The following is a 25119-nucleotide window of genomic DNA, read 5'->3' on the forward strand; positions in this document are numbered from 1 at the left end:
GGCTGAGGAAATTCTGTATGATTGAGAAATAGAGATTGCAGCCTAATGGCAGAGCGCACATGCATGACCAGCTCCAATTCTCAACCAACTCCCCAATTAAAACAAGCAAGATTGAAATCAATGAGGATGAGAGCAGAAAGTGAGCGGGTGTTAAGCACTTTCTGCCAGAGGAAGGTGCAGGGGTCACGAGGCTCGGGCAAGGTTTGTAGATGGGACTTGTTTTCAGGGGACTCTGAAGTTCATGTTATACGTGTTTCTGCTTACTCGATTTCATTGCTATTTTGCACAATTTTGATGAGGGCAGACCACCTCTGCAGCCAAAGAACGGCGGCATTAAATTGAACTGAACTAGACTGTCTCAGGGACTCTGCAGTTCAATGCTTAATATTCTGTGTTCATTTTCGCTCTTTTTTTGCCATTTGCGTGATTGTTTTTGTGTGTTGGGCGTTTGATGTTTAAACTGGTTTCATGGTGTTTCTTTGTTTCGTGACTGTCTGTGAGAAGACAAACCCCACAGTCATTTACAGGTGTCCCTCGCTTTACGCCACTTCGCTTATACAAAAGACCTACATTAGTAACCTGTTTTCGCATTGCAAAGAGGATTTTCGCTTTTACAAAAATTTTTCCCATATAAATTAATGGTTCTTTGCTTTTTGCCATTTCAGCTTAAGAAAGGTTTCATAGGAATGCTCTACCTTTGTAAAGGAGGGGACACCTGTACTGCATGAATACTTTAATAAATGTACTTTCAATGGCCTCATTCTGTTCCTGTGCCTTGTCATATTTTACTTGGATACCAAATGATCTGTCTAGATGGCATGCGATCAAAAGCTTTACACTGTGCATGCAGCAAGAAACCAATTCAACTTTTAAACTCTGTCCTCTGGTTAAAAACCCCTCCCACCAGTGCAAGTCTCTCAATACCCTTTATCCTTCTAAGCTCCAAAAACACACAGAATCACTACGATTTAGTTTACTGCCATGGAGAAATCGGTGCATTTTACAGGCAGGAACAGACCAGCTACATGCCACCTTGCTGTTTATAAAACCAAGGCCTGCAGTATACAAGCCTGCCAACACGTAACCGAGGCCTTGCCGCTCCAGGGACAGAAACCACCTCTCGCCGACCCCTGCGGGGCAATTAGGCTCAGGGCAGGTAAGGGACAGTTAGTTTTAAACTGGAACACACACAAAGTGTCAGATTTGTATCCGGTGAACACGTGGACTTCTCAACGTGAAATTAAAATGTCGGCGTGGTTTAAAAACTTTTAAAGCGTCGGCCAACTTCATAAGTTTCCCCCTCCCCACACCAACGCAAGACGGTGTTCCTGTCTGCTTCAACCATTAGGCTTCATTTCCGTTTTGCAGAACTACACGCAGAAGCAACAAAAAAAATTGTTCATAATTTTCTCCTCACCTGTGCCCAAGCGCGGCTTCCCTCTGTGGCCCAAACTTCAGTCAAAAAGGCACTGAATTTGCAGCGGAATCCGGGCTTGCTGCCCCCGGGCGTGCGCTCCTCGCCTCCAGCCCCCGCCGCGCTCAGAGGAAGGCGGCCGCTGCTGTATCTGCATTGCAGGGCAGCGACAGTGATAGTAAATTCGTCTCTAACCTCCGCCCCCATTCTCTATGTGTGTCCGGGGAACCGCAACCCGGCTCCACATGCTCAAGACAAACGTAAAGTCTTGCGGAAGGGGAGACTGTCTGGTCAAGTACCCCCCCTCCCCCGCCCTCAGCATCGCTCTGCCTCCCAACCCAACTCCAGTTTCGCTCTGATACCCCACCCTGCCCCCGGCCATCTCTGACCCACACCCCCTCCACCCTCAACCCACCCCCGCATCTTTCTGACCCCCCCTTCCACCCAGGCATCTCTCTGAAACACCCTCTACCCCCACCCTGCCCCAGGCATCTCTCTGACCCCTCCACCCCCACCCTGCCCCAGGCAACTCTCTGAAACACCCTCCACCCTCACCCTGCCCCCGGTACCCCTGACCCCCCCATCCCGGGTATCTTTGACTTCCCCCCCCCCACCTTCACCCTGTTCCCGATATTTCCCTGACCCCACCCTAACCCCGGAATCTCTGAACCGCCTCCCTCACCCTGTCCCCGGTATCTCTCCGGCCTTCCCACCCACCCACCCCTTGCCCCAGTATCGCTGACACCACCCAACCCCAACCCGCCCCCGGTAGCTCTGAACCGCCTCCCTCGCCCTGCTCCCGGTATCTCTATGGCCCTTCTCCACGCCCGCCCACCCTACCCCCCGGTATCTCTGACCCCCTCCACCCTGTCCACGGTATCTCTCCGACCTTCCCACCCACTCCTTACCCCCAGTATCACTTCCCATTCCTCCCCTCTGTATTTCCCGTCTCGGCCCTCAACCCCACTCTGCAGTAAGAGACGCTCACCAGCCAGCTGTTTCCCGTTTAAAGCGCCGTGGTTGCCGGTACTGATCCGCCCGCCGCCGCTTGATCCGTCCCTCCGTGTCGCGGCGGTGGAGCAACAAACATTGAGGAGGTGGGAAGGAGCGCTCTCTGGGGCGGGGTAGGTGGGGAGAGAGCCAGACAGCGAGAGACGAGGGCGTGAGGAGGGTTTCAGTGTGATGGGTGGGTCAATGTGCCGGCTCCCAGTGAAACTGACCAGGAAATCCGCGTGTAATTTATGCGGCTCTCCCCTGCACTGGCAGGGCGTGAGCGCAAAGAGCCGTCCTCCGACACTGCCTTTCAAAAGCTCCTTTTCCACCGATACATTTAAAGGAAAACAAATTGAGTCCACATGACCCTCCCTTGACGTCAGTTGGCGCTCACCGGCTGACCTGTTTTTAAAAATACATTACTTAGGAAGCCCAGGCAATTTACCAACAAGCAGCGTCACGGTCTGGGTTTTAAACACTAGGTATGTCCCGGCTCGTACCGCCGCGCCGCTCTTCCTGCTGCCTCGCGTGTTTAATGCAGGGTGAGGACTACAATAGAGGGGAATTTAAACGAAGGCACAGACTCGCAGTGTTGCGGGGTGGTGTCCTAGTAGGTTCACAGCTGCTAGTACTGCAGAGTTTGAGCTGTGGGCCGTTCTTTTTCTGTTGCTGGAACCACGTGATTTCGCTATGTTCGTCTCTTTAGTGTCAATAGTATTAGAGTTACAGGCAGACACAGCAGAGGTCGTTCGGCCCAGTGAGTCCATGCTCTCCATTAACCACACCTTTCTATTCTCCACAAATTTCCACCAACTCTCTCCCCTGCACTCATCCACTGCCAGTCACTTCAACTACGCACTAGGGGCAAATCACTGTGGCTCGTTAGCCCGCCATTCTTCCATCAAGTCTTTGTCAGCTCACAGAGCAATCCCATCCCTCACTATCCTGATACAATCATGAAGAAGACAAGCCAACAGCTGTACTTCATTGGGAGTTTGAGATCAGGTATGTCACCCAGGTCTTACACCACCAGATTTAGGAACAGGTGTTATTTCTCCTGAGCCGGAGTGGATAACTTCACTCAACACAACACTGAACAGATTCCACAACCTATGGACTTACTTTCAAGGATTTTATAGCTAATGTTCTCAATTTTAATTAATTAATCATTTGATTTGATTTACATGGTTTGTCACTTTGGTTGTTTGTTAATCCTTATGTGTAGTTTTTCATTGATTCTATTGTATTTCTCTTTTTCACTGTGAGTGCCTGCAAGAAAATGAATTTCAGGGTAGTAATATAAGTGCAATATAAGTACTTTGATAGCAAATTTATTTTGAACTTTGAAATATTATAGTAATTTTCTACAGATGTACAGTAGAGAGGATGCATGGAAGTGCCAATGCATAGCATTGATAAAACTACAGGGGTTGGAGACTCTCACAGCTCTGTCATGGGCACCAGCCTCCCCACCATTGATGGCATCTTCAAACTGCAGTTCCTCAAGAAGGCGGCTTCCGTCTTGAAGGACCCTCACCATCCAGGACATGCTCTCTTATCATTGGTGCCATCAGTGAGGAGGTACAGGAGTCTGAAGACACTCATTCAACATCTTAGGAACAGCTTCTTCTCCTCTGCCATCAGATTTCTGAATTAATCCGTGAACACTACTTCACTATTTTGCTCTCTTTCTGCACTATTTATTTATACAGTGAATTCCAGTTAATTGGAGCATATCCACATTAATACATTTTGTCTCAATTAACTGGCTGCTCCAATTAGCTGAAGTTTCATAGAAATGGTTTAAAAGGTATTAAAAAAGACAAACAACAAAGTTAAACTGAGCAACACTATCAACACTACTACAGTATTATAAAACTATTATTTTCTAATAGTTATTGACAGAGGAATTCATCCAGTGTCCCCTGAATTACTGTCAAAGAACAAAATCAGCAAAGACACATAGTGTAGATAATGGACTGCCTTCATACAGTGTTTTTGACAATTGCATCCTCCAAATCTTCATTTTCATTGTAACATTCAAGAAGACTCTCAATACCTTAAAATTCTTTGTAGTTGCTAACTTGTTGAAGTAGTGAGATTGTTTTATTTTCACTCCGGGCTGTTTATAGTATCTCCAAGCCTAAATGTTTGAACCCGCAGTGACCAAAACAATTCTGAATTGTCTTACTACTTATTTATTACCAACTATTAGTAACAAAAATCACTGCTTTTTGAATGCAAGCACATGCAGCTGATGCTATTTAAAAACTATGTATTTGCTCTAAGCAGTGTTTGACAACAGTCTTCTGCCCCATTAAAGGTCAAAGTTCAAAGTAAATTTATTATCAAAGTACATATATGACACCATCTATAACCCTGAGATTCATTTCCTTGTAGGCATATTCAATAAATCTATAAAACAATAACCATAGCAGAATCAGTGAAAGACTGCTCCAACTTGGGTGTTCAACCAGTGTGCAAAAGACTATAAACTGTGCAAATACAAAAGGAAAGAAATAATAATAAATAAATAAGGAATAAATATCGAGAATGTGAGGTGAAGAGTCCTTGAAAGTGTGTCTGTTGGTTGTGGGAATATTTCAACGATGGGCCTAGTGAAGTTGAGTGAAGTTATCCCCTTTAGTTCAAGAGCCAGATAGTTGACGGGTAGTAACTGTTCCTGAACCTGGTGGTGTGAATAGTGAGTGCCTTCCTCCCAGTGGCAGCAGTGAGAAGAGAGTGTGTCCTCGGTGGTGGGGTCGCTGATGAAGTCATACCAAATATCCGTAACCTCCTAAGGAAGTAAAGCTGCTGCCAGGTTTTCTTCACAATTGCACATACGTGCTGGGCCCAGGACAGGTTCTCTGATTTAATAATACCTTGGAATTTTAAATTGCTGACCCTCTCCAACTCTGATCCTTTGATATGGATTGGCTCATGGACCTCTGGTTTCCTTCTCCTGAAGTCAATAATCAGCTCCTTGGTCTTGCTGACATTGAGTGAGAGGTTGTTGTGGCACCACTCAGCCAGATTTTCAATCTCCCTCCTGTATGCTGACTTCCTCGCCATCTTTGATTCGGCCCATGACAGTGGTGTCATCAGCAAACTTGAATATGGCATCAGAGCGGCATGGTGTCCCTAATAAACAAATGGAATCCTGGCTGTTTTCTTGTTTTTGTTCTTCAAGAGTTGCCACAAATATGTGGCTACCCTGATGGCCCAATTAACTGGAGTTCACTGTAAATTCTTCTTGTAACTTAATGGTATTTTTTGTATTGCACTGTACTGCTGCGTCAAAGCTACAAATTTCATGACACATTTCAGTGATAATAAACCTGATTCTCATTGCAATTTTTTCTGCAATCATTTTCTTCTTCTTTCCATCAACCCCCACCCCCCGGGCTATTTACAGCAGTCAATTATCTCACTTGGGACAAGGGAGGAAATCAGACCACCTGGAGGAAAGGCACACATTCGTGCGAAGGAGCTGCATACTCCACATAGACGGCACCAGATGGCAGGATCAAACAAAACCAGGCCTATTAGGGGACTCCATTGTACAAAAGGGTACAAAGAGTGGTGGATCTACCCAGTTCCATCATGGATTCAATTTTCCCCACCATCTAAAAGGGGTGATAGCTCAGGAAGGTGACATCCATCATCAGTGCCACGTCATCTTCTCAACGTTGTCATTAGGCAAGAGGTACCCATACCTCAAAGTTCTACAACAGCTTCTTGAAATGACTGGAAAGAGAGCTGGAGGAACTCAGCATCAGTGGAGGGAAATAAACATCTTCCCCTTCCCCCACCTTATTTTGGCTTCTGTCCACTTTTGTTTCAGTGCTGATGAAGAGTCCCAGCCATACATCTCCATAGATGCTGCTTGGCTTGCTGAGTTCATCCAGCGTTGTGTATGTGTGGGACATGGAACCACTTCCAGGTTGCTTCCAACCCATCTCCCAAACTGCAAGTCATCCCCATTCAAGTTTTCCCGCATCAGCAGAACCTCTTGGGTCACTGAGCCTCCACGGGCTCCTAGAGTAGCAAATTCCAAAGATTCATCACTGTCAGGTGGAAGAATTTTTCTCAACTCAGCCTGCGAGATCTGTAGCTTCCTAGAATAACACGCAAAATTTGCTGGAGGAAATCAGCAGGTCAGACAACATCTATGGAGGTGCATAAACAGTCGATGTTTCATGCTGAGACATAATCAGGACTGCGTAATCAGAAACTTCAACTCTTCATTCCTCTCCTTAGATGCTGCCTGACCTGCTGAGTTCCTCCAGCATTTTTTGTGTGTCATTTTGGATGTCCGCCAGCTTGTTTTTATTGGGGTTGGAATATGTGATGATGTAGCGCACCATTTTGTGAGCCAGTTTGAGTTCACTGGAAAGTGGGTCACCACATAACCCCCCCCCCCCCAGAACTGGTGATACACCCCCCAATGTCCACAGTCTGAGTCGGTCTCTGTTTGGGAGGTCTGCCTCTGCACTGCGGTGCCTGAACCGCGACCGGCTGTGCCAAGTCCACATGGGCCGGTTTGAGTCGATCCACCATGAAAACTTCCTCCCTCCCCCCAATGTCCAGCACGACCATGGACCCGTTGTTCCTGATCACCTTAAACGGCCCCTCGTAGGGCCGCTGTAGCGGTGCCCGATGTCCGCCCCATTGTACAAAAACAAACTTACAGTTCTGCAGGTCTTTGGGTACACAGATTGGGCTCTGTCTGTGCTGTGAAATGGATATGGGGGCCAGGTTACCGAGCCTCTCACGTAGTCTGTCCAGGACTGCTGCGGGTTCTTCCTCTTGCCCCCTTGGGGCTGGTATGAACTCCCCGGGGACAACCAGGGGTGAGCCGTACACCAACTCAGCCGACGAGGTGTGCAGATCCTCTTTGGACGCCGTGTGGATTCTGAGCAGGACCCAGGGAAGCTCGTCCACCCAGTTAGGCCCTTTGAGGCGGGCCATGAGAGCCGACTTCAGGTGACGGTGGAAACACTCCACTAGCCCGTTCGACTGTGGGTGGTAGGCAGTTGTGTGGTGTAGCTGTGTTCCCAAAAGGCTGGCCATAGCTGACCACAGGCTGGAGGTGAACTGGGCGCCTCTGTCGGAGGTAATGTGGGCTGGTACACCAAAGCGAGATACCCAGGTTGCAATCAGTGCTTGGGCACAAGATTCGGAGGTGGTGTCGGTGAGCGGGACTGCCTCTGGCCATCTTGTGAACCAGTCTACGATAGTTAGGAGGTGCCGTGTTCCTCACGACACTGGCGGGGGCCCAAGATATCCACATGAATATGGTCAAAACGCCGGTGGGTGGGGTGGAACTGCTGCGGCAGGGCTTTGATGTGCCGCTGCACCTTGGCTGTTTGGCATTGCATGCACGTTTTGGCCCATTCACTGACCTGCTTGTGGAGTCCATACCAAACAAACCTGTTGGAGACCATCCGGACGGTTGTCCTGATGGAGGGGTGCACTAAGTTGTGAATGGAGGTGATAACTCGCTGCCGCCAGGCTGCCGGGACGATGGGGCGAGGTTGGTCGGTAGCTATGTCACACAGTAGGGTCCTCTCACCTGGGCCTATGGGGAAGTCTTGGAGCTGCAGTTCTGTAACTAGGGATCTCATCGTCTGCCTGCTGCGGGACAGGGCCTGGATGGTAGGTCTGGATAGTGCGTCCGCCACAACAGTCTGCAGCAGTTGCTGCATGGTCGCCAGCCCCCTTTTGCTTTGGGCACCATGTGCAGGGGGGAGGCCCATGGGTTGTCACAGCACTGTATGATCCCCAATTCCTCCATCCTCTTGAACTCCTCCATCATTCGGAGCTTGTCTGGGGGGAAGCCTTCAAGCACGGGCGTGGAGGGGTGGTCCCTGGGTTGGGATGTGGTGCTGTATGCCGTGTCGGGGCATGGCTGCCATGAACTGCGGTGCCAGAACCAATGGGAAATCTACCAGGACTCTGGTGAATTCGTTGTCGGACAGCATGATGGAGTCCAAGGTTATCTGCCGAATGTGGGATTGGGTTTCTGCATGCTGGAACCATAGGTGAGGTCGCTGCGTCCAGAAGCTTGGCGGTTTTAACAAAACTGCATGAACAGATGCGGCGACGTTCATCTTCGGTCCAATTATCGTTTTGGGCCATCGGGGTCACCAATTGTAGCGGTGTGCTACACACAGCGCTGAAATAACGACACGCAGACGGCGAGTTGCAGTTGCATAAAAGATTTGTTCAAACTTCGCGGCCTCGCTTTTAAGCCTTCTCGTTTCCGCCCTCCCCGGGTGGGAATGCTGTAGGGGGTGCATATTTCCGTGTGCGGGCTTTTCCCCTTGCTGGTGAAGAAGGCCTGGCGCCACTTTCTGAGCCGGTTCAAGTGCACTGGAAAGTGGGTCACCACAATGACGCAATTGTTCCCTGCACATCACCCTATATAAATCTAAATCTAAATCTGAAATCAGTAGAATCTCTTGTGTTTATGTATAAACCTGATATGTTTCTATAAGATCACTGCTCATTCTTTTGTTTTTGAATGAGCAGACACCAACATGTTCAATTGATCCTCACAAGACAAACCTTTCATCCCAGAAATCATAGAACAGCAGAACATAGTACAGGCCCTTTGGCCAATGATGTTATGAAAGCTTTAACCCACTCTGAAATCAATCTAATTCTTCCCTCCAACATAATGCTCCATTTTTCTATCATCCATGTGCCTATATAAGTGTTTCTTAAGTGCATCTGTGTTGACGCGTGGCCAAGTGGTTAAGGTGTTCGTCTAGTGATCTGAAGGTTGCTAGTTTGAGCCTTGGCTGAGGCTGCATGTGTGTCCTTGAGCAAAGCACTTAACCACACATGGCTCTGTGACATCAAGCTGTATGGGTCCTAATGCCCCTCCCTTAGACAACATCAGTGGCGTGGAGCGGAGAGACTTGCAGCTTGGGCAGCTGCCGGACTTCCATAAAAAAAACCTTGCCCAGGCTTGCGCCCTGGTCTATCAAGACTAACAGAGGCCTACATACTACAAATGCATCTGCCTCTACCACCAGTCCGGCAGGGCATTTCACGCAACCACCACTCTCTGTATAAAAAACCTATCCCTGTCATCCTACCTAAGCTTTCCTCCAATCTTCTTAAAATTATACTCCACCTCCATGGCATTTTCTGCCCTTGGAAATAGTCTAGCTGTCCACTCTATCTATACCTCTATCAAATCACCTCTCATCTTCCTTCACTCCAAAGAGAAAAAACCTAGCTTGCTCAATCTGTCCTTATAAGACATGCTCTCTAAACCAGGCACATCCTTGTAAATCACCTCTGCATCCTCTCTAAAAGCTTCCACATCCTGCCGATAATAAACTGCCCACAATGGAACACAATATTCCAGGCGGGATCTATCTAGGCTTTTACAGAGCTGCAACATTAAATCAGCCTGGTGTACCTCTGCTGAACTGCTTTCGCTGCAAGAGCTTTTCCTCTGAAATGAATAGCAGGGAGTACTGTGAAGGAGTACTTCTAGGGAGTCTCATCCAGTGGCCAGTACACTTACAGCAAGGATTCCCTGATTCCCTGCGTTTATACTCAATCTCTGTTGTTAACATGGTCAGGACCAAATCTAATCCTGGGTGCTTATAACACTCACTCTCTCTCTCTCTCTCTCTCTCTCTCTCTCTCTCTCTCTCACACACACACACACACACACACACACACACACACACACAATCTCCAGTTGTCTTCTCTCCCTCCCTGCTTGTGGATCTTACCCCTGTACCGGATCTGAACCTGACCACATGCTCCTGATCTGACATATGCAGTCAGATTCCATCGGACTCAAATCGGAGAATAGGACCTTGTTTCAGATAAAAACATTATCATTGATCTGGAGACTAAGGAGTGGAAAAGCCCCTCTTGCTCTAATCATCGATGTAGTGACTTAGTACTGATGGAGAGATCAGTAATTCACTGTTGATGAGCTAAAGTGGACCTCTATAAATAAGGTCAGTTTTAAAATTCTTGCCTTTTTATACAAGCTTGCTCGAGCTTCATCCTTCTCTTGGCTGTAATTTTGATCAGCAATTTCTCAGAATTTAATCTTACCACCAACAGAGCTTTGCATCCTGCTCTTAAGCCCTGGAATTCTCTCCTGAAACGTCTACTGCCCTCTATCACCCACTCCTCTGTGGAATCTGTCTGTACCTCTTGCTGCCTCAGTAAAGCCCCCACACACCCTGGACATTCTCTCCTCCCCTTCCTGTCAGGCACGAGATTCAAAAGCCTGAAAGTTAGTGTCACCTTACAGTTATAAGACTATTGAACAGCCTCCTTGTGTGATATAATGGGCTCTTGCCTTCACTGTTCATCTTGCCACAGTCTTGCACCTTATTCCTTGTCTCACCCATTCTGAAGTCGACAATCAATTCTCTGGTCTTACTGATGGTGAGTGCAGGGTTGTGGTTGCGACACCACTCAAACACCTGATCTCTCTCACTGCTGCTCATCACCATCTGAAATTCTGCCAAAAGTAGTTACGTCAACAGCAAATTTATAGATGGTATTTGAGCTGTGCTTAGTCACACAGTCATGGGTGTAGGAGGAGTGGAGCAATGGGCTGAGCACACACCCTGAGGTGCACCAGTGTTGATTGTCTGCAAGGTGGAGATGTTATTTCTGATTCGCATAGACTGTGGTCTTCTGGTGAGGAAGATGAGCATCTAATTACAGAGGGAGGTACAGAGAATCAGGCTTTGGAGCTTCTTGAATGATTGTGTTAAATACTGAGCTGTAGTCAATAAACAGTACCTTGACGTACTGTAAGTATTAGTATCGTCCAGGTGATCCAAAGCTGGGTGAAAAGCCAGTGAGATTGAATCTGCTGTATGTTCTACGATTTAGTGAAGTGTCAGAATAGGGACAGGCATCGAGACCAAATGCTCGGGTTTCTCTTTGGACCAAATAAGTCATCACTGTTCCTTTATTGCTGTAATATCATTGCCTTAGCTTTAACGAGCATCATCCATGACTCAGGGATTAGCACACTGAATGAGTCAGCCAGTTTATAGGTTCAAGCACTGTGTCAGAGACCCGGACACGTAACTCAGGCTGGCAGTTTTCTACAGAAATACGGTTGGCATTTTTCACATTGATCAATATCTCATTGACCCTGTCAAGTCAGTATTAAAAAAAATACTACGGCAAATGTCTAGGTTAATAGTTACTCCTCATCCCTCATCACCATGAAAAGGAATCTCTTATTACATCGGACTTAATCATACACAGTTTGGGCAGTTGCCAGCATGTCCTAACACTGAGTACAACTCCATGGAATGTCTTTGGAATTTGTGTTGTTCTAAAGGTGTAAAGAGTATTAAATAAAATTATATTCTAGGCCTTGTGTTGACTTAATCTGTGTTGCTGATGGTGGCTTTCACGGGGGATTATCTGACTCAGAGTCACAGAGGGGTACAGACGCAAACAGGCCCTTCAGCCCACCAACTTCATGCTGGCCATCAACTACCCATTTACATGAATCCTGCCCTGACCCATTTCAATTTCTCCACATTCTCAGCAACTGCCCCAGACTCACCTACATACCAGGGGCATTTAACAATGGCCAATTAATCCAGCAAACCACGCTTCTTTGGGAACTGGGAGGAAACTGGTGGTTTTGGTGTGGAGTGTGTAACGTCAGAAGGAGAAAATGTAGGCTGCGTGCAGGGGTCGGGAGAGAACCTAGTCACTGGGGTCGCCAGCACGTTGTGTGTTTGAATCCTTGGTATTTATCGAAGTCACCAGAACCTCTGTTTATTGCCTTCTGTGACAGAGTGCAAGGATTAATGTTCACTTTCAATGACTCTCCAACTCATGTTTGCAGTATTTATCCATCGATTTACTTAAAATTGGCACAGTTTGTTATATCTTGCATATTGGACATTTGTCAGTCTTTGTGCGTAGTTTTTCATTGATTCATTGTATATCTTTGTTTACTGGGAATGCCTGCAAGAAAATGAATCTCAAGGTAGTAAATGGTGACATAGACATACTTTAATAATAAATTTACTCTGAACTTTGGGAGGGCACATCAGTTGGCTCCTGAGGTGTTGATCTGGATTAGGAGATCTAGAAAGAATGGACAGGACCCAGGCTGTACATAGGGGAACACTTAAACCCATACAAATCCCCTATGCGAACTTGGACCAGGTTTGAGTTCAACACTTGTTACTGGGCATTTCTATTATGGTGGGGTTAACTACCATGTAACTCACCTATGAAAGTACATAGATTACATACTGATGTACTTCAGGTAAGGTGATAGTGTAGTAGTTAAGGCACCAGACTGGTACTGACAACACAGGACTGAACTGACAACACAGAGATCTGGGTTCAAATCCCATCACAGCACCTGTGGAATGTAACTTCATATTACTAATCTGAAATTAGGAAAGGAGAACAGCTACAATTAGTAGCACACAAAAAATGCTGGAGGAACTCAGCAAGTCAGGTAATATCGATGGAGAGGAATAAACAGTCAATGTTTCGGGTCAAGACCCTTCATCAGGACAATTGTATCACAATTACAGCTACAATTAGTAATGATGTTCTAAAGCTATTGGCTTGGCTGAAAACCCATACACAATGCCATTCTGGCTAATGTTTGAATCCAAACTCAGCAGAGTGGTTCAATCTGTAATTTCCTCACACTTCCCCCCTTAAGTAGTAAGCCCCAATATCCATTCATCTCCAGGAATCTCTCCCAGTCTCTCCAGTTTACCCCCAACTGATACGATTTCTCTCCACCAACCCCCACACTACTGCTGTCCAATTCTCACCACACAAGTGTCACCAGTGACTTGGTCCCTTGACCCAGCACCACACAGGTACTGGTTCTTTCTAGCCAGAAAGGTGAGAGCTTTCTGACAGCAGAAAGGAGCTTTCCGTAAGAGTTAGTGGAGAACTGACGAGGAGACGATTGGTGCTACTGCATTAGGGAGGATAGGGTTTAATGGCAGATTGGATAGGAGACTTTGGCTACTGACAGTGGAATTATAAACAAAGGAAAGAGCAGGTCTCTAGGGGAGGTTGAGTTTCCAGCAGTTAGCAGAGGCACTTTAAATGGCAGCTCTATTTCATGATGTACCTGCTAGAGGTGCACAAGATGATAAGTGGCATAGATCAAGTGGATAACCAGAGACTTTTTCCCAGGGCGGAAGTGATACAAGAGGCATAATTTTAAGGTAGTTGGAGGAAAGTTTAGGAAAAATGTCAGAGATAGAGGCAGATAAATTAGAGACATTTGAGAAACTCTTTGATAAGCACAGAGATGATAAAAAAAAATGGAGGGTTATGTAGGAGGGAAGTGTTAGATTGATCTTAGAGTAGGTTATAAGGTTGGCAGAACATCAAGGGCCTGTACTGGTTTAATGATCTCGGTTCTATTTTCTGTGAAATACTTGTTCCAGTTTATTCACATTTTCTGTTCTACGTTGGCTTCACTGTCAATTAAACTGCAGTAATTGTTGCCAAGCTTGGAACTGCAGTGAACACGATTCCAGTAATAGAGAAGAAATGCAGACCAGATAACCTGATGGCTAATGTAGTTCAGGTCAGGATGTCTGCCCTAGCATGTGAAGTCAGCTCCAGTGGACCGAGCGGATGAGATCAACAGTGAGATCCAATGGCCAAGAAGGTGGTTCTGCAACGCTTCAGGGAGAAGGAAGGGCATGACAAGTCACAGACAAAGTCATGGTCATCTACTGCAGCCAAGTTTGTGACGACAACTCATCCAACTGAACCTGGACTTCCGAGGTTGAGAGAGTGGATCTGTGCTAGTGCAGTGGCTTTTCCACTATAGAAACAACAGACAGCCAACAACGTAGGCCAGTATGCTTTGGAAATCACCTTCCCCTTACCTCAGGTGATATCATACAGCACAGAAACAAGCCTGTTAGTACATTAGTGACTGTATTCCATTAGAATTTGCAAAGATATGATATGTCACCAAAGTCTTGCAAATTTCTACAGATGTACAGTGGGGAGCATTCTGACTGGTTGCATCACCTATTGCACAGGATTGGAAAAGGTTCCAGAGGGTTGTAGACTTAGCCAGATCCATCATAGGCACAATCGTCCCCACCATTTTCAGGAGGTAATGCTCCAGGAAGGCATCCATCTTTAAGGACTCTTGCTGTCCTGGGACATGCCCTCTTTTGATACTACTACTGAGTGCCTGGATACATACACTCAACAATTCAGGAACAACTCCTCCCCCTGACCCAGCAGATTTCTGAAGAGTCAATGAACACTGTCTCACTATGCATATTCATGTTTGCACTGTTTGTTCTTGTAATTTAATGTCTTTGCACTGTACTATTGCTGCAAATCAACAAATGTCGTGTCACATGCTTTAAGTTAGTGATCATAAATCCAGATTCTGATTCTTCAGTACTCACCTTCACTAATCCCGTCTTGCTTTTCATGTCCCCCTCCTTCCCCCACCTCATATAATCACTTGGCAGGGCTGTCTTTCCCTGAAGGCTGTACCCTTAGCATGGCCCTGGAGAGTTAGCTCGGGTTTATTTACACTACCGTATTGAGAGATCAGAGCCCAGTCTAGGCTGAACAAACATTAGAAGCACATGAGAAACTGAGCCAGGAGTACGTCCTCCACACCTCAAGCCTGTTCTCCCATCTATTAGCACTCTAAACTGTGGTTCAGCTCTGTGACCCCACTATCCCAATCTCTGACCCTTCATGGAAATAGTCAATTCCACAGGTCCACAGCCATTATGAAATGCTTTGAGAGGCTGGTCATGGCACACATTAAATCCAATCTTCCAAACAACCTCAGCCCACAGCAATAAACTTTCTGTAGAAACAGGTCCACAGTGGACAGCATCTCCCTGAGTCTGCACTCATCTGGGGAGTATCTGGACAGCAAAGACACCGATATCAGACTGTCGTTTATTGACTACAGTTCCATCTTCAATACTATAATCCCAGGCAAACTCCAGACCCTGTGAGTCAATGGCTCCCTCTGCATCTAGAACTCTTATAAGGGACATTTCCTCTTCTCACACCAATCTCTCCCCTTCAATGCAATTTAAAACATCCTGACAAAGGATCACTGACCTGAAACATTCACTCTGCTTCTGTCCCCACAGATACTGCCTGACCTGCTGAGTGTTTCCAGCGTCTTCAGTTTTTTTGTGGACTCCCAGCAGCCTCAGTTATTTCCTTTGTGCTTATTTTTCTTTGCACAAAAGAGACCAAAAAGCTCCAGTTAGCTTGTCCAGAGGTTGGAGGCCCAAAGTCCGGAGTCTGTGAGACCGGGAGTCCAGGCCAGGGCCAGGAGGTTGGACGCCTGGAGTCTGCGAGTCTGAGATTCAACGAACGGAGGTAGAAGGTTGTTTGTCCTGGGGTTGGAGGCCTGGCTGTATCTATGAATAGGTCGGTGGTGGGGTGTGAAAGGGGCTTGCTTTACTGTTGTTGTCTTATTGTGTTATGTTGCTGCTTGTGTTGCTCTACTGTGCATGGCAGTCATGGAGCGGGGATTTGTGGTGATGCTGGGTACTCCCAGCACATCCTTGGGTGTGTTGGTATTTAACACAAACAATACACTTCACTGTATGTTTCAATCTCCATGTGATAAATAGATCCAAATCTGATCTCAATCTGAATCAAAACTACACACAGTACAATAGCTCTGAATCCCTATGCATTCTTAAGGAAAAATCTCATTGCCACCTACCATTCTCCTGCAGCTGATAAATCTGTACTCCTACACATTGAATGGCACTTGGAAGGAAGGAATGGGAATAGCAAGGGCAAGAGGTTCAGTGCCTATCCTGATATCCTGACAAAGGACTATTGACCTCAATCATTACCTCTACTTCTCTCCCCACAGATACTGCTTGACCTACTGAGTGTCTCCCGCACTTTCTGTATTCTTCAGGAAGCAATGCCAGCATTGTCAGAGCTGGACAAGTCATGAAGGGATATTATGTGCAATCGGGAGTCATTTTGGGCACCCTATCTGAGGCAAAGTGTGCTGACCCTGGAGAAGGCCCAGAGGAGGCTCACAAATATGATCCCAGGTACAAAAGTCTTAACATGTGAGCAGTGTTTGATGTTTTTGGACCTGTACTTGATGGAATTCAGAAGAAAGAGGAGGGGATCTCATTGAAACCTATTGGAAACTGAAAAGCCTGGATGGAATGGATGTGGACAGGATGTTTCCATTTGTGAGAGAGCCCAGGATCTGAGGGCTTCAGAATAAAGGGACATCCCTTTAAAACTGAGATGAGGAAGAATTTCTTCAGTCAGAGGGTGGTGAATGTGCTCAATGTGTTGCTATAGAGGGCTGTGGAAGCCAAGGCATTGAGTGTATCTAAGGTGGGGATTGATAGGTTCTTGATTAGTAAAGTTAAAGATTACAGGGGGAATGGAGTTGGAAAAAAAAAGCTCAGCCATGATGAAATGGTGGAGCAGCCTTGACAGGCCAAATGGTTTAATTCTGCTCCTATGTTGTGGTCTTATGGACATCACTACCACACTGAGGGGTGATTAATGAACCAAATGGATAGATAAACCAAAGTCCTCATTCTCTCTGTCCCTGTAGCTGATGTGTCTGTCTCTGTGAGAAGTGGCAGAGGTGATCTCTATGGTGACCGTGTGCAGCAAATCCCCATTTTCATATAACCTCCTTTTTATTGATGCAGGGTTTGGACCTGAAACGTTGACAGTTCCTTTCCTCCTCCTTCTCAACGGACGTTGCTCCACCCGCCAAACTCTCCCAGCAGAGTTTGTGTGGCTCCAGATTCGACCATCTGCACTCTCTTACATCTCCATACCCTGGGACCTGGTCTGAAACATTGACGATTTATCTCTCTCCACGGATGCTACAGACTTGCTGAGATTCTCCACTATTTTGTGTGTGATACCCTCCTCATAACTGCCAGCAGATGGGAGGTACAGGAGTCCAAAGACCCCTACTTAACAGTTTAGTACCAGCTTCTCACCCTTCACAATCAAATTTCTGAGCAGCCCCTGATCTCACTAATTTGCTATTCCTCTTCTACACTATTCATTTGTATTATCTTTTAATGTAATATTTTTGTATTACACCCTACTGCTGCCATAAAGCCAGCAAATTTCATGACATAGGGTATGCCAGTGTCAATGAACCTGATGCTAATTCTGGTTCTAACAGGGTTCCTGAGAACGGCTGGGATCTGAATACTTGGTCACTGGAGGGGAGCACTGGTGGTGGGAGAGGATCACCGGTTTCCTGAGAACGGCTGGGATCTGAATACTTGGTCACTGGAGGGGAGCACTGGTGGTGGGAGAGGATCACCGGTTTCCTGAGAACGGCTGGGATCTGAATACTTGGTCACTGGAGGGGAGCACTGGTGGTGGGAGAGGATCACGGGGTTCCTGAGAATGACTGGGATCTGAATACTTGGTCACTGGAGGGGAGCACTGGTGGTGGGAGAGGATCACGGGGTTCCTGAGAATGACTGGGATCTGAATACTTGGTCACTGGAGGGGAGCACTGGTGGTGGGAGAGGATCACCGGTTTCCTGAGAATGACTGGGATCTGAATACTTGGTCACTGGAGGGGAGCACTGGTGGTGGGAGAGGATCACGGGGACAGCAGTGAGGGGAGAAGGAGTAGCCGCTAGCTGACCTGACCGACTCTGTGCATGAGCGAGCGATTCTGCTCAGCACTCCGGCTCTGTCCAGCTCGGTTCACACTCTGATTGTTCCATCCTGTATGTACATATGGGATCCATGCCCAGAGAAAGCTCGGAATGAGCATCTGTGATTATCACAGATGGGTACTCGATAGCTGGTGGGCCGAATGGCCTTTTTCTGTGCTGAATGACCCTGTTACTCTCTGAACAGAGAATGCTGGGAATAGCAGGTTGACGGTCCTGGAATCACAGAATAGCTATGGTAGGTAAGGCCATTCAGCCTGTTGGGTCAATATGGGCTCTGTATAAGACCAATGGCTCCTCTCCCCAGACTCCTGCAAATCCTTTTCTCTCATCACGACTCCAGCTCAGTTTCTGAACACTCGCTGTGATCCAGCCTCCGCCACTACCCAGACCTCCCTGTCTCACCTCTGATTCTATTTCCAATCTCTGTTGCTCTCTGTCCCTGGTCGGTGACCTTATCACGAGTGGGACTAATTATTTGCTCCCTGTATACTCTGCCCGATTTTAAATACCTCAATTGCAACCTCCAAACATCCCCCATTCTGAGGAGAACCACTACTTCCCCAGTCTATCGTCTCTGGATTCATTTTGGTAAAACTCTCTGCCCTTCTCCAAGGTCTTCACGTCTTGAAGAAATATGGTTAGCATAGATGGGTACTGAATGGTTGGTATGGACATGATGGGCCTAATAGCCTGTCTCTGTGTTGTATGGCTCCATGACTTTATAAACAGGGAATGGGAAGTGACATGATAAAGGTTTATAAGATGATTAAGAGGCATAGATAGAGTGGACAGCCTGCACCTTTTGCCCAGGCAAAAATGTCCAATATGAAAGGGCATAATTTCAAGGTGGTTAGAGGAAAGTATAGGGGATGTCAGAAGAAGATTTTTTACAGAAGACATGGAACGTGCTGCCAAGGAAGATAGTGGAGGCAAATACATCAGGGAGATTAATGAAACTCCTAGGCACATGGATGAAAGAAACATGGAGGTTTATGTGGGAGGTAAGGGTTAGATTGATCTTGGAGTTGGTTAAGAGATCGGCCCAACGTTGTGGGCCAAAGGGCCTGTACTGTGTTGTAATGTTCTATCTTCCCAAAAGAGAAAATGTTTCAGGGAGACGACCTGTACCACACTAGTATGATATCCTTACATTTAGAGCTTGGCATCAGTTATACGAAAGGCCCTTTCCAACTGATCGTCTTTGGTCTGCCTTCGTCTTGGGGCGATATTAAAAGATGATGGGTGGAGGGAGCCTGATCATCGGACAGCCTGTCCTTCCCATTGTTTCCAGTTAGATGTGGACAAATGGTGAAAGTCCCTCGCTGATGTTGCACCACCAATCACTCACTGGCGAAAGGGCTTCGTCACTGTGACACAGGGAGCAGAACTTCTTCTGATCCTGATGTAGAGAGGAGCTGACTGCTGACTTTGGAATGCAGGATTAATGAGAGGTTGAGCAAGGACCTAGGAAGGGATGGACCTCTGGCCCAGACAGGAACTTGGGTTGGCAGGAGGTGGGACTGAGAAGCAGTGGAGAACCCAAAGCAGACCCCTAACCTGTGTTAGACATTCTTTTCCAGATCAATACTACCAAGCTGAGCTACTTAAAATAATCTGTGTGTAAAGGGGGTTTCTTTTTTTTTCTTTGTTACTGTTGGGAAAGGGTTTCCTTTTGTTAACTAGCAGGAATGCTAATTTACTGATAACGAGAATGGTATTCCTTTGTAAACCAAATGGGGATTAATGTTCTTTCTTCTGAGTCTGTAAGTTTTTGTTGACGGGCTTTTGGGCAGATCAGCGCGAGGGGGTCGAGAGAGAGGACGCAATGCTCTAAGCTGGGCGAGGATCGGACCCCAAAGGGGGGTCCGAGGCTGGGAGATTCTCCAAGGGGGGGGGATTGAAGCTAGATGTGCTTGGTTGACCACTCGGAGGGTCCTGAGCTGTTTGGAGAGTCGAGGAGTTCGGAGGGTCCTGAGCTGCGAGTCGAGGAGTTCGGAGGGGATCGAATGGTGGCCAGAAGACTTCAGTAATTGAGCTCCAACGGTTGTGCACGAAGTGGTTTGGACTTTGATAAGTTTGGCGCCTTTTCTTTAATTTTCTCTTCATATATACTGTATCGTTATTAATCACTTAGTTATAGTAACCTTTATAAATTGTACTCATTTAATCGCATATGGTGTACTGTCTGTTTTTGGGCGAGGCGGGGACATCACACAGCATCCACACCAGCTGATTACCCAGTTTGGCGGGGCCGAAGGCTGCTCCCCCTAGACAAGAACGAGCTGAGCGAGCCTGAGGCGACCCAGGGAGTTACATGTGCAACACATACAAAATGCCGAAGGAACTCAGCAGGCCAGGCAGCATCTAAGAAAAGAGGTCAGTCGACGTCTTGGGCCGAGACCCTTCAGTAAGACCTACAGTCGATGCTTGGGGCCAAAACCCTTCAGCAGGACAGAATACAGTTGACTGTACTCATTTTGTGTGTGTTGCTCAAATTTCCAGCATCTGCAGAATTTCTCCTGTTTAAAATAATCTGTCCTTAACTGATTTGATAATGGTATTTAGTTTATTATTGTCATTAGCCATATGTCTGCTGTAGCAGATGACCCTTCGTCCTTAAAATAGTACTTGAAATGTTTTAAATGCTTTTATTTTAAAAATAAATTCTATTCAGAATAAAAAGTATTTACTAAAATAAACCATGCAATTCTTTTTCATTTTTACATTTATAGCCAATACACTGCATGATGTTCTATTACATCCCCTGAACCCAATAGGACTGCTGCCACTCATGTAGCACCTGGGGTGGTTCACCACTATAACTACTCAGGGGCTTCCTCACTCTGATACACTATGGTCCTTCCCACCAAGCCCTTGTTGTGGCTTCACCAATCTTCACTGCGTCATTCAGCACGTACTCCTGCAGACCTTAATGTGCCAGTTGGCAGCTTTCCTCTATGGACATCTTGATGTGCTGGCAGATCAACACTAAAGGGTATCTTTCACTGAGTTGATGATCTTCCAGCAGCACTTGATGTCTGGCTCTGTGTGTGTCTCTGGGAGCAGCTCATAGATTAGAGAGTCCTCTGTCCCACAGCTGCTCAGGATGCACTATGACACAAGCCCTTGCATCTTTCTCCACACACTCTTTGCAAGCCCAAAGTCCCCAAGAGCAGGGCAACCATCTCACCCAGGACCTGAGCCTTAGGTATTCATTTTGTGTGTCTTGCTCAGAGGTAAGTATTTATCATCTATCCCTAAATGTCCGCTGGGAAGAAGTGATGAAAAGATATAAAAAGTGTTCACCCCCCCTTGGAAGTTTTCATGGTTTATTGTTTTACACAATGGATTTAATTAGGGATTTTTGACACTGATCAACAGAAAAGACTCTTTCATGTCAAAGTGAAAACAAACTTCTCAAAATTAGTCTAAATTTATCACAATTATTAAACACAAAATAATTGATTGCATAATTACTCAACCCCTTTAAGTCAGTATTTAGTAGATGTACTTTTGGCAGCAATTACAGCCTTGAGTCTGTGTGGCTAGGTCTCTATCAGCTTTGCACATCTGGACACTGCAATTTTCCCTATTCTTCTTTATAAAACTGCTCAAGCTCTGTCAGATTGCATGGGGATCATGAGTGAACAGCCAATTTCAAGTCCAGCCACAAATTCTCAGTTGGATTGAGGTCTAGACTCTGACTTGGCCACTCCAGGACAACTTTGTTGTTTTTAAGCCATTCCTGTGTAGCTTTGGCTTTATGTTTGGGATCATTGTCTTGCTGGAAAACAAATCTTCTCCCACAATGCATTTCTCCTGCAGACAGCATCAGATTTTCCTCCAGAATTTCCCTGTATTTTGCCCTCTACCTTCACAAGCCTTCCAGGGCCTGCTGCAGTGAAGCATCCCCACAGCATGATGCAGCCACCAACATGCTTCATGGTAGGGATGGTGTGTTTTTGATGATGTGTGGTGTTTGGCTTGCACCAAGCATAGCATTTAGTCTGATGTCCAAAAGCTCAGTTTTGATTTCATCAGAGCAGAGAGCCTTCTTCCAGCTGACTTCAGAGTCTCTAACATGCCTTCTGGCGAACTTTGGCTGAGATTTCATGTGAGTTTTTCTTTCAATAGTGGCTTTCTCTTTGCCACTCTCCCATAAAGCTGTGACTGGTGAAGCACCCGGGCAACAGTTCCTGCATGCACATTCTCTCTCGTCTTAGCCACTGAAGCTTGTAACTTCTCCAGAGTTGTCATAGGTCTCTTGGTGGCCTCCCTCACTAGTCCCCTTTGTGCATGGTCACTCAGTTTTTGAGGATGGCCTGCTCCAGGCAGATTTACAGCTGTGCCTTATTCTTTCCTTTCCTTGATGATTGACTTAACTGTACTCCAAAGGATATTCAGGGATTTGTTAATTTTCTTGTATCCATCTCCTGTCTTGTGTTTTTTAATAACCTTTTAGTGTGTTCTTTTGTCTTTATGATGTGTTTTTTGCCAAGATACTGACTAACTAGCAATTGGACCTTCCAGATACTGGTGCACTTGAAACATCTTGATTGCACAAAGATCTCCAAAAACATATTTCCACTTAACTAATTATTTGAGTTCTGAAACCAATTGGGTGCACCAGTGATGATTTGGGCTGTCATATTAAGGTGGGGGGAGGCTGAATACTTATGCAATCAATTATTTTGTGTTTTATATTTGTAATTAATTTAGATCAATTTGTAGAGATCTGCTTTTACTTTGACACAAAGTCTTTTTCTGTTGATCAGTGTCAAAAAAGCCAAATTAAATCTACTGTGGTTCAATGTTGTAAAACAATAAAACATGAAAACTTTCAAGGGAGGGAGAGGGGTGAATACTTTTTATAGGCACCGTATTTCTTTGTTGGGATGATTTGCAGTTTGGGAGATGAGTTGGAAGCAACTTGCAGGTTGTCTTCCCATGTCCCACACATATCAAATGCTGGAGGAACTCAGCAGGTCAGGCAGTATCTATGGAGGAGAATGAACAGTTGATGTTTCAGATTGAAACCCTTCATTCTGTGTGCATGTGGCTGTAGGTCTTTGGCATCTGCATAATCTCCTGTGTTTCCCATGTGCCTGTTGCCCTTGTTGTCCATGGTGGTAGAGATCCAGGTTTAGATGCTATTGAAGAAGCCGAGGCAATGGACTGCAGTGTATTTTGAAGATGATGCACACTGTGGTAGAAAAGCATCAACTGGTAGTTGGAATTATTTTGTTATTGTCACACACAGTATACCAAGATGCAATGAGAAGCTTTGCTTGTGTAACACTTGCTTCGCCTAGCAGCTTAATCTAGGGCAGGCATGGGCAAACTACGGCCCGCGGGCCAAATGCGGCCTGTTAAGCTTTTTAATCCGGCCCGCAGAACTTGATGAAATTATATTAATAAACCTTGTTAACGTTTTTCCCCACAATTCTGGCGTTTTCCCAATAGATGACGCATTCTATATACATTTGTGGCGACCCATTTCCTGGCACATCCAAACTGGCTCACAATTAGCCAGCGTTCCGGCTAAGGGAGATAGCCTGCGGGGATTTGCGAGCACTGAGCTTTGGAGCCCCTGCGCAGGGGACAGGTTGAAGGAGGCTTAAAAGTGAGGCTGAGGATTTCGAATAAAGTTTTTTTCTTCGACTGCAGTTACCTACTCCGTGTCGTAATTTTAGTGCTGCATGTAGCACACCGCTACACATTGACCTTTGTTGAGGTGCAGCGTATTACTCCACATTTGCGCTTTACTCTTTGTTCGGCTCGACCTATTTGTGTGAACAGGCGTTCAGCGTCATGAACGTCAACAAAGCCAGCCACAGATCCAAGTTCACTGACCAACACCTCAGATCCATGCTGAGAATCGCCACAACAAAACTAAATCCAGACTTTGATGCGCTGGCTAAAAAGGGAGACCAACAACGCTGTTGCCACTGAAATTAAAAATAAGTTTCTTCATTGTGTTATGTAAAAAATGCATTTGAAAATATTTTTTTCAATAAGCCTTACATGTTACATTTCATTTCTGTTAAGTGATGGACATGAGTAGTGCGCAGGTGCACGTACGTTCTCAAAATAAAAAAATGTGCTCCAGATCAAATAACGCGCTCCGCATACTGGCGCGCAGTCACTGTCCTGTCTTTGTGCTGGTCGTTGTTGAGTTTTGGCACAGGGGACAATTGAATAAGAAGGAGCAGGACAAGTAGACCTGCATCTCCTACCGTTTTTGAAATAAAGACAGGCAGGAGGAGAGTGATGATGATAATATCTTGAAGGATAACAGAATTTTCAGTGCTTTAAAATAATAACTGTTACTATTAAAAAAGCTGTATTTTTTTCATTTAATTTTCAGTGTTTTAAAAGTCATTTCAATAAATAGCTAAATACCATGGGACTTCTAAGACAGATATTTTGTTGTAATGCATTTGTTCATTTTCAATTGAAATTAAAGCACATGTTTTCTACATATCCCATGATATTTTATTTTCTCTTATGAGGTGTATTACCAAAACACTCCATCCATCCGCTCCTGGTCTGGCCCCCCTGTCAAATTTTAGAACCCTTTGTGGCCCTCAAGTCAAAAAGTTTGCCCACCCCTGATCTAGGGAGTGATAACCCCCCTGCCTGGCCAAATTTAATAAATGTCATTTGGCTGGATGCTGCGTGATATGTCCCACATTTCAAATCAGTACCCAGAAATAACAAACAGTACACAATATGTGGTTAAACAATTAAGATTTACACCTCTTACTTTGACTATGTGGTTAGTAGAGAAACAAAATATAAAAGAGAAAAGTGCCAATTTTATTAAACAGTCTGTGCACAATCGTTGGAGCTCACTCAGCAAGATCTTCTTTCCACTCTTCGATCTCCTCCGAGCATTGCCGACCTCCAGACTCCCAGTCGAGCGGCCCACCGACTCTCTCAAGTTGTCTCTTCACTCCCCTCGCACCTTCTGGCAAAAACCCACAAAACCAACAGCTTCCA

At 46.0% G+C, this 25119-nt stretch overlaps 1 protein-coding gene and 1 long non-coding RNA gene across 4 annotated transcripts in view; one reads left to right on the forward strand and one right to left on the reverse strand.

The window, feature by feature from the left end:
* LOC132403895 (GTPase KRas) overlaps positions 1–2707 on the reverse strand; it is a 52078-nt gene extending 49371 nt beyond the window's left edge. For 2 of the 3 annotated variants that reach the window (XM_059987704.1, XM_059987705.1), the window contains exons 1-2: positions 2403–2705; positions 1418–1565 (exon numbers count right to left, since the gene is read on the reverse strand). The gene's annotated coding sequence lies outside the window, so the exon portion shown is untranslated. Of the gene's footprint in view, positions 1–1417; positions 1566–2402 lie in introns of all 3 variants that reach the window. The other variant, XM_059987706.1, reaches the window with a different exon arrangement.
* On the forward strand, positions 885–20725 carry LOC132403898 (uncharacterized). The gene is made up of 4 exons (XR_009515385.1): positions 885–1156; positions 15559–15793; positions 16302–16491; positions 17116–20725. It is a non-coding gene; the product is annotated as an uncharacterized LOC132403898 (long non-coding RNA).
* The last annotated feature ends 4394 nt before the right edge of the window (positions 20726–25119 follow it).

This window comes from Hypanus sabinus, chromosome 13 (assembly GCF_030144855.1).
Source record: "Hypanus sabinus isolate sHypSab1 chromosome 13, sHypSab1.hap1, whole genome shotgun sequence".
Classification (NCBI taxonomy): Eukaryota; Metazoa; Chordata; class Chondrichthyes; order Myliobatiformes; family Dasyatidae; genus Hypanus; species Hypanus sabinus.